This window comes from Gadus chalcogrammus, chromosome 16 (assembly GCF_026213295.1).
Source record: "Gadus chalcogrammus isolate NIFS_2021 chromosome 16, NIFS_Gcha_1.0, whole genome shotgun sequence".
NCBI lineage: Eukaryota > Metazoa > Chordata > Actinopteri > Gadiformes > Gadidae > Gadus > Gadus chalcogrammus.
The window spans coordinates 27870113-27882510 of NC_079427.1; the positions used below are offsets into that span (position 1 = coordinate 27870113).

Here is a 12398-nt window from a genome sequence, read left to right on the forward strand (position 1 = left end):
GGTTGATGACCAGTGAATACTCATTACAAACGCCTTGGATGTCGAGGCAGTGGGGTCAGAGGACATCCCCCCTTCATCGGCCGACCTTCGATATTGGCGAGAGCCAGCTCCTCCGAAGTGGTGAAGGGCGGTGGAGCGGCATTAATTTGGGTTTTCTTTTTATTTGCTACAGGTAATCAACATGAGATTAAAGGTTGGAGCCTAGGCCATTGAAAATCATAGGCTAGATTCACCTGAAATTATTCAAATGGATGCTTACAACTTGCCACATTGAATAATATTATTTTTGACTTGGCCCCATGTTCGTAGGAGCGTGCTGGCACCACATATGGGGGTAAAACATGATATTTTTTAGACAATATGCAGAATCATTTCACTTACGAATTAACACGGTCGGCTATTTTTTACCAGCACGCCACCCTACCCACACAGCAGAAGTACTCCGCTTCCGGAACGGGCCCGCGATACGGATCCGTATCGGGGTCCACTTGCACGCCGCGTTGGATCCGCTACGGAGGTGGATCGCGGACCCGCCGTGGCTCCACGCTGCCTCCGCTCCGCATCCACGACTAAAACCTTACCTCCGCAACGGGTACGTTCGGGACCCGTAAATTGATACATACATCCGTCGCGGACCCACAACGGACTCATAAAAATCGTGGCTCATCCGGCCCGGATCCGTTTGTCCTTCCAAATCCCTTCTGTTCTTGTTGTAGGATAAAATAGGATAAACTAAACTATTTGATAAAACTAAAAACTATCGCTAGAACTAGGCCTACTACAGCAATATAGGCCTAAAGCTTGAATCTGCATTGCATATTTTCAACCGTACAATACAATAGGCCTAACAGAAAAGGTTCAATTCAAAACATCAGTTTACTGTACAAAAGTAATAACTTCTCAATGGAAAATGGACATTTACATTTATGGAAAGTTACCGGTTATATATATAATTATAAGTCCTTGGTGCCTTATCAGGCCATTACTCTGGGTCCAGGTGTGGTTTCTCTACATTCCACCATTAATGCACATATATATTAGGCTACATCTTCAATGAAATTCAATGAAATGTTGCGCAATGCACAGCTAAAATATCAGAAAATTAAAAACTGGTTAACAACAAGAATCAAATGTTCAATAATTTTTTTTTTATTGATTATGTTCTCAACTGTTTCAATTAAGACTACGGCTGTGAGGGACTAGATGGGGGACGGACACCTCCTCGTCTCTTTGTCGCCCGATCCATGGCCAGGTTAAACCACCTGATGGTGTGCTTGGTGACCTCCGCATCGGTGACAGACTTTGTGATAGCATTTTTCCTCACAGCACCTGAAATCAGACAAATATGTTTATGTTTATGGTATGTAGCATTCAAAGCCAAGTAGGCTAACACAATACAATAGATGAGATAGGTAAGGAGATTAAATAATAATTCAAAAAATTACGAGGTGCATGGCTCATGCGCCTAAAAAAAACATGACTTGCAAAGTTATGAAGGTTGTGCGGATCAAAATAAGAGGTGGGTAAACTAAGAATTTGAGAATTTGGGTAAATTAAGAATTTGTGATCAGGGCAAGGTGTGACATGATTAAAAGGACATCCAAAATGTTCAAACAATATCAGTTGTATTAAATGTTTCCCTGATCAGAGCACATATATTGTACATGGATAAATCGGGGTGGTTTTGTAATGTTTTGAATTTTGTAGGGTCCAACAGACATACTGTAGGCTACATTCTATTTGGAGAAGACTAAATCCAAAACACACCGCTGCCGAACGGCGCGCCTCAAAACAGAACATTTCTATGTAGGCCTACACCACCACACCTGTGGCGGCGATGCGCCGCCCCGCTACACTTCACGCCACTGTCCTATTATATGGCAAGCCAACCCCGACAGAAAACGACCTCATTCAGTCACGTATAACCTTCATTACGCCGTAAAAAACACAATTTTGAGCATCAAACCGCGTAAAATACGTGTGTTCGTGCACATCACAACGCGCGTAAAATACGGCGTCTCTCTAGTATGCTAATAATCTCCACCCTTCTTTTCTCTCAGCCAATGCATTTGAAGTGTTTGCGCCCAATCGCTGAACAAGATAAGCAGACCAAATCAGTTCAGCACAGATCTTCTTGTGACGATTTCTCCTCTAATTTATGTTGTTAGTTGTAGCGTCATATAGATATATATCAATGAATCCGATTTAAAGAGTGTGGTCACCGTGGCCCAATCGATAGAGACGCTTGCACTGTAGGCCAGAGGTTGCCAGATCGAAGCCATTTATTTCAGGATTGCGCTTTTGTCAAATGGTCCCGCTTTTATGATCAAAATGCTTTTTAGTCAGCAAGCCAGACCTCCTGTCTTATAAGTTCCAAATTCAGTGCCTTTTTAGTCAGCCAGCCTGATCCTCTCGGTGTCTTGTTCCACGCTTTATAAGTTAATTATATTTAAATTATTAGCCATTATAGCCACACCGAATTTTAAACTTGTGACACAGGAGGTCTGGCTTGCTGACTAAAAAGCATTGCGATCATAAAAGCGTGAGAATCTGACAAAAGATGGACTAACCTCTGGCTTACAAAGCAAGCGCCTCAATCGATCAGGCCACGGTGGACACATGGCTCAGGTTGGATTCACTCATATATATCTATATGACGCTACAACTAACAACAGAAATGAGAGGAGAAAACAGCGTTTTTTACACGCGCTCTTGAAGGACTTCATAAAAAGTAAGAAAAGCGTCGCATTTTTTTGCGCATGACGGTGTAAAAAACGCTGCTCTTTTACATTTTATGGCTTTTTTACGGCGTAATGAAGGTGATACGTGCAGTAGCGGTTCCTGGCCGAGCTCACCAGGGAGGCAAACATGAATGCGCATTCATGAACGCGCGCAGTGCACCCGCACATGCATGTCTTTTCTACACAACTTAAAGGCACCCAGTGCAACTTTATGTAAACATTCAATGAAAAATAAACATTCAATTTCTAGTCTTTTTTACACGTAGTAAGTTTCAATAACTCCATACCATTACATATCGACATTCAAGGAGCAAAGATGAGACGTCGTTGTGTGGTGAGAACTGATAGAAAATCGTAAACAACAACAATCGCCGGTGGGGAGAAGCCATTTTTCCATTGACTGGAAGCCTGCTTTATTTATTGTAGGTTACAAAAAATAAAGAAAATGGCGGCATTGTTGTTGTTATCGATTTTGTATCAGTTCTCACCACACAACCGACGTCTCATCTTTGCTGCTTAAATGCCGGTATGTAATGGTATGGAGTTATTGAAACTTACTATGTGTAAAAAAGACTAGAAATTGAATGTTTATTTTTAAGCCTCGAAAGTTGCACTGGGTGCCTTTTAAAAAAAAAACATACTCGCGTGACGTGTCGTTTGGAGGCGTCGTTAGAGAGGATAATAACTAAAATAAACTAGACACTTAACAGTGTATCAGCAGAGTACAATGCTTCTAAACTTTTATTTAAACGTGCAGACAAAGTTCAACTTCATAAAGTTAAGTTCATTCATGGTGCGAGCGTGCTGCTTAAATGTAATGCATGGCAGCCTACAGGGTCAACGACACGTATCTTCCAATGACATAAATAAAATATTGTGGAAATTGCATTAAATGGAAAGAGACAATTCCTCACGTTTGGCACACGAATGCGTGACTCGTTTATTTCGTTAGAAAACCAAAACAGTAAACTAACATTTAATGGGACAGCCATCCCTGAACAACCAAGACAGAGTAAACGATATGCATACAACAGTGTAGATTATATTAATTTCTCCTCCGGATTGTACTTTCTTAATGTTCCCGTTACAACTTCAGTTAAAGCCGCGGCATCTCTTTCTGCACTGACATCCTCAAATCCTAAGAATTGTTTGCACGCATTCCCTTTCTCATTCACATTATCTAAGGATGACAGAGATCTGACACTGGCAGGACACATCAGTTGTATCGTCAGCTTGCACGGCGATGAATGGAGCTGCACTAATTTCGCGATCAATGTCTGCCTTAATCACCATTGCTATGCTATGAATGATGTCGTTCTTTATGGCTTTTGATGTCCCTTTGAAAACTGTGGCTGATTCTAGATGTTGAGCTAGCAGGATCTACCTCACAGTAAGACTCCACCAATTCAACGTAATTCCCCTTATTAAGGCTATTCAGCTGGCGCATTGTGCCCACGGAAGGCCTGCTCTTGCTTCCCAAGATATACCACTGCAATAATCATTTTACGTAGTATCTCCCGATTTCTTCTCACAAGTCCATTGTGGCGCTGGGTAGCGATGCTAGCTGCCTGGCTGAGGGCTTCATCAAAACTGCAAACGTCCAAACAGTTTCAACTTTAAGTTGGAATTAATGTGGCTCTTTGACTTGCCATGTCTCTCCATGGCTCTTTGAAAGTTCTTCTTTAAGTCATCAAATCCAATGCTAATCCATGGGTTAGGTGTGATTCATCAAACAAAATGCAAGGCCAGCAGAATAATTTCCGATCAGAGACAGCTAGCCATTCCGTCCGAGCGTAGTTCTCCTCCTTGAAGCTTCGTGAGCCACCTGCTTTTGTGGTCTGGATCAAGTTCAGTCTCGGTGTTGTTCTTCCATTCTCTTTATGCTCAAACTGTAGCCTCGAAAATTGTGTTCTTGTAGATATTTAATTATATTCTCCTCCATGTTGATATCTTTGTTAGTCGTAATCTTTCTTAGCCGCGGCAACTGACTAGAAAGAACGAATTTGCTCAGAACATTATTTAAAAAAATACTGATTTGTGATTGGTTGCAAGGAGTAGATGAGGCTGGCCTCCCTTCCTATGTTTAACATGGTATAGATGATTTACCTCGCAACAGTGAAACTTAATTGTGATTGGTTATTTTTTATTCACAAAGGCGGCAAAAGTGAGTTTTGGCCTCTTTGCCTCCGCTCCCTTCAGTGGTCAACCCTGGACACAACAACAACATGCTGAGAGTAACATCGGCCAGCCTCCGCGCTTGCAAAGGCACTTCGCAGTTGTGGTTTTTTAACATATTCAACATTTTCATGTAATTATTCTGTCATAAACACACATTGCACATAGATAATTTTGAAAAATAAATATTTTTTAATAATAATTTATTTTAATTTTTTTACGAAAATCACGAGGAGGCGTTGCCTCCGTTGCCTCCTCTAAGGAACCGCCACTGGATACGTGACTGAATGAGGTTGTTTTCTGTCGGGGTTGGCTTGCCATAAGGGGCGGCACAAGACACGCGTCGGTGGCACTGCACTCTTGAGGATAGACTCTTGTGGATTAACTCTAATTCTGACATGTCAGCGGTGGGTAAACCTCATTTACTTGCGTTGAGTCTACACTACAGCTCTGGTTAACATTACATGCATTAAGTAAATATCGCAACCACCAGGCAGCCAATTCGATATGGCCCTGTTGCCATTTCTGGGGTGTGTTTCTCTTGACATGACTACTGTGATTTCTCACAATTTAAACCATAAATGCGCTACTTGGCACAATTGCACTGTTTTGCCAAAGATTGTGCCATAATTTGGCCTCGGCACTTTATTATTTTTTTTGTGAAAGAATAGGTCAGGAAGCATTTTTTGGCCAGACAATCAATATTACTTTGAATTATATACTTACTGAAAAGCAAGCTCTTTGCCGACATCTGGCTGAAGGCCTTTTTGTTGTTCACACCTTTCCAGTTGATTTGGTGGGACACGTTGTCTGTGTATAGCCGGCCAAGAATGTTCCAAGTCACCCTCTTCAAATCCTGGCCTCCAATTGTGGCCAAAGAAGCAATCTAAAAGGCAAATATATATATATATTTTTAAATATCAGCAAGGTAAACAATTCTAAGCTTATGCATCCCGAAATGTAGAAAAACAAAAACGTCTATATTTGTACTTTTTGCTCTAAAGAAAAAAATACTGTTCTCTTGATTATTTTTTTTCTAAACATGTACTTGGCTCACACTCTCATGGACATGTGCCACCTTACACACAATGTCATACCAGATAGACTGTCGCTCACTGACACAATCTGGGAAAAGGCGGTTCAGGACAGGCCTGTTCAGGGCTGCTTCAATAGAATACTTGCAATAATCATGGACAATCAATATACCTAATAGCATTACAGCATGGACCATTCATATTAAGAAGACTCACTACTCTCTGTCGAGCTGGGTAGTTTGAGGGTTATTTTAAAAACACCTCAAATGCCTCCACTGCCTCCAGGTGTTCCAAGGGGAGATTAATATTGTCAGGCATCTCAACGACTGGCCCCGGTGCTGTTCATCCTGCTGCTGAGGTAGTTGACCTTTGCCACGAGCTGGTCTTGTTGCTGTTTAATTGTATCCAGCAGGTTCAGGATGTGGACTTCAGTTGCTGATGACAAACATGAAATATAGCTAAAATGTAGTGTGTGAAATACATCACGTTTCAGTGCTTATCCTCATTACTCACACTACTGACATTAGTTATTGATAAAGTTTGAAGAAAATATGTGAGAGTTGTCGTAATTTCTTCCAAAATCTGTAGCATAGAATGACCCTCCAGTATTTGTCAGTTATTGCTTACCAGAGCAGGGAATGGACTCATTCATTCTTCCCCGTCGCCATGTTGGTCTGATGGCGGGGCTTGAAGAAGGCTCCTCTGTTGGCCGCAGGTTCAGGGTTGATGTCGGGGGTGGAGGGAGAAGAGGAGGGACTGCCGTTCCTGGCCCATAGTGAGGAGGATGGCATGCGGTGTGCAAGAGGGGGAAAGAATTGTATTAAATCAGTCATCTGTTAATCATGACTGATAATACACATGGGACCGTTCTATTCACTAATATTTCAGAGATCAGTCCTTACCTTGAGTAACTCTCCGCATGTTAAATGCAGGGAGTTGTTTTGGCAACGGTTGTTGCGGTCCTGCCCCATGGTGAGGTGCTAAGGGACAGAAATTGTTAATAAATTATTGTGATCTGTTAAAGGGACACTATGTAATATTTTGAGTAATTTATTACCTCAAATCAACATATTCATTCATAAATAAGTCCTCATTGGTGTAAAATTATCTATGCCAAAAATCTCACTTATCCTCCTGAGCGAAGAATAATTAATATTAATATCAATATGGTTACATAGGACGGGTAAGCTTCATGGAGGCTTCCATTTTCTTCCGGTCTATGAGCTGCCGAGAGGGTCAAAAAGCACTACGTCGTACAGGAATTGCAAACGCGTTTTCACTCTGAGCCAGCGTGACGGTGGAACAGAGCTTAGTTTAGCGAGACGAGTTTTACCGGCAAATTTGAACATGCACCGCATTTGTTTGAAAGACCATAGTTATGCCACGCCACAGGAGAAGGAATCATCGTCGCCAAAAAAACGACGATGTGTAAGCATGTATAACATGGTTTTCCATGGCAACGAGATGGGCGCTCCTATGTTTGAGCGACTCGTCATTGAAAGGCTACTTTATTACATATTTAATTTACTTTTTCACATTTCTGTCGAGTTTAAATCGTGACAATATTCTTATGACTTATGGATACTGTCAAATGCGTTGGAGGAATTCAAAAGCCATTCTTCATCAAGTTATGGAGGTTTATTCTCTGCTGGGGTCACCACGTATCCAAATCCACCAAGACGCACTTACGCTAGAGCGGACCTTCTGGAGCTTCAACTCGCTTGCCAGACAGTTGATTTATCACCCGAACAACTGGATTTCATACCAACAACTCTGATAAAGAAGACAATACGGAGGAAAAGAAGATCGAGAGGAGGAATTAGGAACAGGATAGGAGACGAGGAAGTAAACTCGTTGCCAGGGCGTCTAACTGGCGGCGCGTACAGTCGCAGCGGCCCCTCTTGAGATCTGTGAGATTGAGATTGAATGTTTGAGTGTGAGACGTCCTACGAACGTAGTTTATGACAGGGAAACAATATTAAACATTAGGACATTGAGAGCGAGTAACATCACTGGCATTCGCTGGCATCTGGACATACTACGCAAACACAGAATACTAACGGACACTGTGACACCGTGCCCGCAACTGCCCGGAGGAGGAAGCAGCAGAGACGGGGTGGACGTAAACAAACTGAACAGCTTCTTTCAGCTCCTACCCTCGATGACAAAATGACAATAAATTTGATTTGATTTCGATTTGATTCCGTTTGTTACAATGTAAATTGTTGATATTTAGAATACTGTTACATTGTTGAAATCAACGGATTACAATGCGTTGATTAGGATGCGTGCTCAGCCGCACGCATTATGGGAATTATTGTTTTGATTATCGGTAACTCCAAGACTACCAAAGGCTATGTCAACTTTTATGTTATCTGACATTTTATGCAATCTGACATTAAATGACCTACTGTTATTTATCATCTGTATAGTTATTTGTCATGTTGGAAAGTCCACAACTGCTGGAGTCAAGTTCCTTGTCTGTAAGAATGCTTGGTCAATAAACCTGATCTGATTTGTCCATCTAATTTGTCCAGTTGTCCACGAACCTCATCATCACTCGAATGACTCGATGAGGTAGCCTAGTAGGTGTCATGTCACAGCTTCTTACCACATACTGCCCACCGTAGTTTTTGGACAAGCGAGCACTATTAGTTTGAATGCAATATACAATTGTACCACCAGATGGGAGTAATTTTTACACAGTGTCCCTTTAACCATGTAGGCTGTCAGCTAGAGGACCAAACAATTGCAAACGAAAAATCTCTGGTTGTGTATTCATTTGTATGTTGCAACATTTTGGAATGCACTACCTATTTAAATCCCATGAATGGGTTGACGATGTATTTCAGTACAATTTGGTATTGATGAATGATAAATATTGCATGAATGCAGATGTTTATAATTGACAAAATATGTGGCTGACATTTAGATACTTTGAAAGTTACATTTTCAGTGGAATATGCAGAAAATCTAAGATGGTAATGCAGTTGCAATCTGTTGATTTGAAACAGAGTGACCATTGCTGTGTTAATATAGATGGGGCCACTGTATTCAATATTATTTCGGAGATCAGTCTTTACCTAGACAGTTTTCTTCAAGTCGAGGAGAGACTCTGCTGAGAGACTCTGGCGAGATGTTGGAGCTGGAGGAATGGATACAAGGTGAGGTGATTATCTTTAGCACTAAGAATGTTAACCATATCTTAATATTAAAGTTATGATTTTGTTATTTCTGATGGCAAGAGATTATCCCTTACTCTGCCAGTGCAATTGGCCACCATCTTCACTCTCATCAGAGTCCCCAAAGTGATGGCTGTTAAATAACCATATTATATTATTATTGGGGTTACTGCAATCCCAAAATTGCCAAATATACATACAGTATAGCACAAACATCTCTGGTCTATTTTTGAATGCTACGGGAAATATCCTTCCTATCAATAAAAAAACATAAACAAGACAGAATACACTTAGGCCCAATCTCAATACTTCCCCTTACCCCTTATCTTCCCCCTTACCCTTGAAGTTGCGCGTTCATGTGAGAGCTAGTGGTGTCTCAATACCCAATTTGATCAAGATTAAGGGATAAGATTGAGTGCTATGTACCCCTTATTTTTAAGATGATTTGAGAGCTCACTTGGGCCGAATCTCGATTCTTCCCCTTGCCCCTTTTGCTTTGTCTTTGTCTTTGTCTTGGTTAAGACAAAGACAAAGACAAAGCAAAAGGGGCAAGGGGAAGAATCGAGATTCGGCCTTACACTGCCCTCCTTTGTCGTTTATATGGTGGCCCACACTCCTGCTCTGCCTCAGACTGTAGATCAGAGGTGTTGCAGCCCGTCTGATATTGCTCCATAAGCCTACAGGCATCTTTGTAGTTGTCTAAAATTGAATATGTTAAAATGATCATAAGGTTGAAATTAGCTGTAATATTATTACTAAAGATACGTAAACTAGGCACAAAAAGTAAGCAAACTTGTGTTTGGTTGATATTTTCATTGCTATAACAATGCTTTTTAGCAAGAAAACTTACACCGTTGGAAAGCCTGAAACCTCCCCTTTTAAATGATGCCACATTTGTAAGGAACATGCATTTGTGGTATGAGCAGCAGAGCTGCGCCCAAGAAAAATGTGCCAAACAGCATTCTGCCATTGACTCTAAGTTTGAGCTTTTGGTATTCCCAGGCGATGCCAATCTGGGACAATGGCAGAGCGCTGAGAGTCAGAGTCAGAGAGTCAATGGCAGAGTGCTGTTTGGTACATTATTCTTGGGCGCAACCTACATACTCAGCACTGCTGCTCATTCCACAAATTAAAGGAACATTTTAAACAATGCAAGACAATTTTCACAACATAGACAGAATATGTTATTCCAAGCAGAAGGAGAAGAAACCATCAAATTTTCTTTAAACTACAGTTTTATGAATTGGCATACCACAAGTTCTGATGATCATCATGTCATATTTTGGCCAGTTTGACTCTGGTGTCTCACTGTTGGCAGCTGCCCTTTTGGCACGTACTGTGTTTTTATATTTTGGCCAGTACACCATCCCGTCATCACACCAATTATCCGGGACAACAGCAATGTCCCCGTTGGCAAACTTTATGAGATGAAAACTCATTCTTAATGTAGAAAGAAAGAAAAGTTATTTGTCATGCAAAAAAAATAAGTGTGTGTGTGTGTGCGTGTGCGTGTGTGGGGCGGTCCATGTTGTTTCATAATCTCACTAAAACCTCATTGCCAATAATAATCTGTACTACGTAGAGTTCATGGTATTGAGAAAGTTGGCACATGTATCAATTCAGAATAAAATTCAGCATAAAATGTAATTTCCCCTGGCTTTTTTATGCATAATGTTATGTATTTTATGTCATCTCATATTTTGAAAACATTACATTATGGATGTAGTGTATACCTGGAAAAATACCACCTTTTCTGAAATACTTACAGCGAATTTTCATCCAGAGTATTGAAGTAATGGAAGTCATAGTCAGAAGTCAGCAGTCAACCATATTATTAGAGTTTTTAACTTGAACCGATTGTTTGAACTGATTGATTGATTGATTGAACTGATTGTTTTTTATTTATTTAGTGGAGGAGAGGTATGGCCACAAAACCATCCCTGTACGGCAAGGCTACACATTTCTGTCGCAGCGCTGACACCTCAACCGACTTCAGCTCATCAGATGCATGATTTACAACGAATATGTTAATTCTGCCTGAGTTGAAGGGGTAGGTATAAAATGGCGACTGCTGGGAAAAATTTAGTGTATACAATGAACACACCATTATCATTTTGGATGATGTTTTTGACAAGGCAGACTTTCTCCCCCACCAGAAATATATTGTCCCCTGTTGATCATTTTACTGTCCATCGTTCACATCTCATTTCCCCATATTGGCCCTGCACTCCCATCCCAACAACAATTGGCCCCACAAAATGCTCCCTTTTAGAGTGATGTCTGCATCAACATCCAATTTCCTAGCTTGAACCTCTGGAAGGCGCCGAACAAGCTGGGCTAGCGGGAACTCCGGTTTTCTTACAAGTTTTTTAATTTTCCCGAGGTAGTTCTCATACGGGAACGCTGAAAAAGTATCAAAACAGCCATGTCGATTCACCTCGTCTGCTAGGTGGACCAAACAGTGAACACTGTAAACAATTTGGTCTCTCCCATACAGCTCACCAAAATGAGCAACAAAAGACTTCAGCAATTGGCCAGCATAGTCTACAAGGCTGTGATGACAGACTGGAGTTCATGTGACATCCTGTCAACTATCAGTGCAGGCATTCTCACAGTTAAAGGACCCCGGAGCCAGAACTGGAGCATTTTTTTAACAACGCCCAAACAGACTAAATGCATGTTATCTAATGGAAACTGTGTTACCATGCCTATCTTGATACCCTGAAATGGATGAGGCCCCTCATGGTGGTGAATTTCATCGAGCTTTGAGTTGAATGACATGTCCGTTCTAAGGGGGTGCTCTGGTCCAGGGAACGACATGCGGTGATTCTGGTACTTCCCCGGGTGTTGGCACTTATCGCACCCATGGTAAGCATTATGGGCCTTTGTTTTTTTTCACAAAGGCCCGTGCAGGGGTGTCACACACTACTGTGTGAAGCTCAATTGTGAGGTTCTTATCACCAAAGCAAAACCCAGCCTCGAGCTCCTGTAATTCAGTCACAAAATCTGATAAGAACTCTGTGGCCGAACTTGGTTTTTTAGGTCCACAGTACGCCCCAATCACCACTGGTTCCTTCATAGGGACGGTAACTAGTGTTGAAGATTAACCGAGATATAAAACACTTAGACCAATTCAAGAGAGAGAGTGTAAAAGAAATCAAGGGGTCCGGAGCAAGAATTGACCAAAGACTTTATCGTGAAGAAAAACAACAACGATAACAGCCGAGTAGGTCTTAAGAGTCACTGCTGGACCACGGATTCCAGCT

General features: G+C 41.4%; 1 long non-coding RNA gene across 1 annotated transcript; it reads right to left on the bottom strand.

The window, feature by feature from the left end:
* Positions 1 to 1192: 1192 nt before the first annotated feature.
* LOC130405463 (uncharacterized) lies at positions 1193 to 6341 on the bottom strand. The gene is made up of 3 exons (XR_008904339.1): positions 6167 to 6341; positions 5643 to 5802; positions 1193 to 1329 (listed from the first exon to the last, which is right to left on the bottom strand). It is a non-coding gene; the product is annotated as an uncharacterized LOC130405463 (long non-coding RNA).
* Positions 6342 to 12398: the final 6057 nt, after the last annotated feature.